General features: G+C 46.8%; 1 pseudogene; it reads left to right on the top strand.

Moving 5' to 3' along the window:
* The first annotated feature begins 864 nt into the window (after positions 1-864).
* LOC123055783 (amidase 1-like) lies at positions 865-3,947 on the top strand (annotated as a pseudogene).
* Positions 3,948-4,327: the final 380 nt, after the last annotated feature.

Below are 4,327 nucleotides of genomic sequence, written 5' to 3'. Positions count from 1 at the left end.
TGTTTGAGGTCTGGTCGCTACATAAACCAGGCGAAAAAAAACTTGGACGCAATCCTACCAACTGCTCCATTAGGAGTAGAGATGTATGAGTCCATTGTAGCTTCGTCTCGTCACCCCCCACACCCATCGAACCATACCTCCACCAATCTATTCCACCCCACTGATTTTTGTTCTCTCCCCTGCAAAACCAGTGGACATAAAACCAGGGAGAAAAAACACCACAAAAGACCCACGGTTTCCTAATGTATCTATCTAATCTAATCAATCTACCAACTATATTCAAATCAGATCTTTCCCTGACCACGCTTTCCTTCATTGTTTGGGCGGGGAGAGGAAAAAATCAATCAATCTATATTCAAAATAGATCTTTCCCTGGCGTGTCAATCAATCTATCTAAACTGATCTTGCATGATTACTACAAATCAATCTATCAATAATTCCAAGTCTACGGCGGTGATAGTACATCAGTACGTCATTCGTTTGGTTTCGTTTTGTTAGTTTTGTTCCACCGAATGATGGATCGTTCTCCATCAATAGTTTACAAAGATAGCCTACCTTGATCCTTCCTACGATTTCCTACCAAAACGAACTCGCAAAAAATCAGCCCACCCGACTCGTTCCTCACGTGATCGATTCCGCCGCTGCCCCAGTCCTACTTTACCTCCCCCTATTCCTGATAGCAGCAGCAGGGGAGAGCCACAGAAGCAGCAATGGGACGACAACAGCGGCAAGCATGAGGAGGCCGGATGCCTCTATCCCATGGGATCGTTCATCTCTCACCCTTTTTCTTTCTTCATATCGAAATCGAGATATAGAGCAGGTGACCGGGGCGACACTGGTGGGGCGACGGACGTGTGTGGCGGCATGGTTGGAGCGCGACTGCGCGAGACAGGCGCCGACATAGTGATGGTGGAGGTTGACCGCGTCGTGAGTCGTGACCAAGAGTTGGGGACGCTGGTGGTGTCGTTGGGAACGCGGTCGGTGGTCTGATCTAGCATAGTCAGGTGGCGGATTGGGTCATGGCTACCGCCTCCTTCCTCTGATCACCACCAGCAGCTTCCCATGCACGACCTCACCTTCGCCATCAAAGGAGATGTACTGCGACCCCACTCGCTCCCTCCCTCCCTTGATCACATCGATATTCAGCAATCTCACTGACTGACTAACTGGTCAATTGCAGCTTAGACGATATCGCCGGCTGTGTCACTGGGTTCGGGACCCCGGACTGGGCCCGGACGCACGCGCTCGTCGTCGGCATCGTGGGCGTGGGCAAGACCGTGATGGACGAGATGGCCTACAACATCAACGGTGAGAACACGCACTGCGGCACTCCCTCCAACCCCTACGCTCCTGGTCGCGTCCCTGGCGGCTCGGCTCGGCCACCGCCGTCACCTCCAGCCTCGCTGACTTCGCCCTCGGCACCAACACCAGCGACAACGTCAGGGTGCCCGCCGCCTACTGCAGCATCTTCGACCTCCGCCCTTCACATGGACTAGTCTCCACCGCGAGCATTGTCCCCATGGAGCAGATGTTCGACACCATTGGTAATCTCAGTCTACCCGTACAGTGCTACTGTCAGTGTTTAGCAGACAAAATTATTCATTTGCTCAACTGTTCATTCAGTTGTATTCGAGTGTCTGATTGTGTTTTTGCTTACAGGGTGGTTTGCCAGAGATCTGGCTACATTGTCTCGTGTCACTGACGTGCTGCTACCACCTGTACCTGTCGACGCCTTCGATGCCGAGCTGCGACGACCAAGTTGTGTCATCATTCCTGTAGACTCTTTCAAGATCTTGGGCTCCGTGGAAGACCGCACCTACGAAATCCTCAACGCTTTAGTTGCCAAGGTATTCGAAAGTAAGTATCTACCATGAACTTGAACTCATCCATCCTTGGTATCCCTTGATGCAGAGTAGAGCAGAGCAGGGCTGGGCTAGGCAACTTACATATACGAGTCTCTGAACCTTGTGAGGTGTGTTTGCTGACTGACTAGTAGATGATGCAGTGGTGAACAATGCCAACATTGGTGATTTCATCTCTAGCAACGTTCCGAGCATCGGCAACTTCATGACCGACTTGTTTGTGGTCGAAGCATCATCATCATGTGTGCCCTTTCTGTCTGTCATCTCATGTGCCATGCGTGTCCTTCAAAGGTATGCTGCTTTACTGTCAGTTGTTTACATACCTACTTACTCACACTAAGCACAACCATGTATATCATAAATTTGTGTGCCCCTTAATTGAACCCATGTCATCTTCATAATTCCACAGTCAAATGAACTCAATCATCTCTGTAATGGAAATAAAAGCAGTTTACTCCAAATTGTATGGAGTGTTGCTACACGGACGACGTTGTCCAGCCGATTCTTGCACGATGGTATGGATCGAACCATGGACATGCGCAAGTGTAGCACACCCGCTGGATTAAGCATCGGCTATCGTGCATTAAGCGTCGGATGAGTCCATTGTCATTTTGTCTCGTCACCCCCTGAAGAAAATATGCTATAGAGGCAATAATAAAGTTGTTATTTTATATTTTCTTATATTATGATAAAATTTATTATTCATGCTAGAATAACCGGAAACTTGATAAACAAAACACCATATTCCTAGTAAGCCTCTACTAGACTAGCTCGTTAATCAAATATGGTTAAGTTTTCTAACCATAAACATGTGTTGTCATTTGATGAAGAGAAGTGCATATTTCAACCCCGAATTCTTGGCCTAATCTAATTTACAACCCCAAACTTCAATACCGTCTAAATTACAACCCAAACTCTCAAAACCGGTAAGGATTGAACCCTTCTCTACCTCTTGACCGGTTTTAACCAAGTTGACCACTTTTAACCCGTTGACTGGGTGAACAGTAAATTAAAAAAAAAATCACCTGGTGACCAGTAAGTTCAGAAAAAGTTATAATTTTTTTAGTTTGTTTGGATATTTGAGTAATACTAGCAAAAAAGACAAATATGGGGTCTGTGAAACATTTAACTGTTCATGCATTGTTGAGGCTGATTTTGTTTTTTAGGCTAAGAGCTACTCAGATGTCCGAACGCGATGAAAATTGGCACAGACCTCACGCATTGATACATCTTCCATGCAAAAAATATTCGAATTTGTTTTATACTGTTCATTAGTCAACGGGTCAAAACCGGTCAACAGAGAGAAGGGTTGAATCCTAACGGTTTTGAGAGTTGGGGTTGTGATTTAGACGGTATTGGAGTTCGGTGTTGTAAATTAGACTGGGCAAAAGTTCAGGGTTGAAATATGCACTTCTCTCTAAAACTAAAATGCGAGTCTTGTCCAATATCACAGATCTAGCAATGATCGTGCATTACTGCAACGCAAGTTGCCATAATTCAGTACAAGGACGATGATCATCTGCTGATCTTAAATAACAGTGCAAAAGTGGACAAGAAAAATATGATACAGGTATCTCGGGGACATCGTCTTTGGCAGCTACTCGCAAAGGATGGTTGGCGTTGTTCACAATGGTGTAGGATGGTTGGCGTTGTTCAGAATGGTGTGGCAGTGGGTTCGGAGCTGGCGCATAGGAAGAGGCATTTTTTGCATCACTTGCGGGAGGGAGAGCTACACGCACCCCTCTCTCTCTGCTCCACCGTGTATGCTTCCTCCACAACATGTTCGGATTTGGTTTCTGGACTGGTTAGGGTGAAGGCCAAGGTTGACTGCGCCAGCCTAGCCCTCCAAAGGAACATTGGCTCCCTACGAGGATGGCTGGGTGAAGGCCAAGGTTGACGGCGCAATGTTGAAACTCCAGGACAAAGGCGGCACAAGAGTGGTTCTTCAAAACCACCATGAAATTTATTATGGTCACATTTGTTACAATTTGAATATTAACCATTCAATCAGTTTTGCTACAAAACAGAAGAGAAATTTGGTGAAATATTAATCGTTTCAATGCCGCTCTGGCAGTTCTGCTCGCATCAACGGTATCAGCATTCCGTCCGACGAGTTGTGCTACAAGTGAAGTAGGAAGATCAGGTTTAAAAATGTGAAGCCCTGATGTACACGAGCCGCGATTGGTTAGACGCGGCGCATGTAACGAAGGGCACGCGTCCATCTCCCAGGCGTGTAACCGCGGCAGCTCATCCGATTAGGGTAGCCCGCTGCCACTTGACTTACACCTGGTTAACATAAAATAACTTTTAATCTGTTGCCAATATATATCAAAAAAATAACCAAACAAAACAAAGGGGGGCAAAAGTCGTGCTGCAAAGCGGATGTGGCAGCCAGGTCGTGAGCGAACGCGGATGTGAACATGAACCGCGTACGCCCGTGGAATACCGGCCGCCGATAAAATCCA

The sequence above is a fragment of the Triticum aestivum genome, chromosome 2D (assembly GCF_018294505.1).
Source record: "Triticum aestivum cultivar Chinese Spring chromosome 2D, IWGSC CS RefSeq v2.1, whole genome shotgun sequence".
In the NCBI taxonomy this organism is placed as follows: domain Eukaryota; kingdom Viridiplantae; phylum Streptophyta; class Magnoliopsida; order Poales; family Poaceae; genus Triticum; species Triticum aestivum.
Note: the sequence above shows the minus strand (reverse complement) of the source record. Positions and strands in the feature narration are given on the sequence as shown.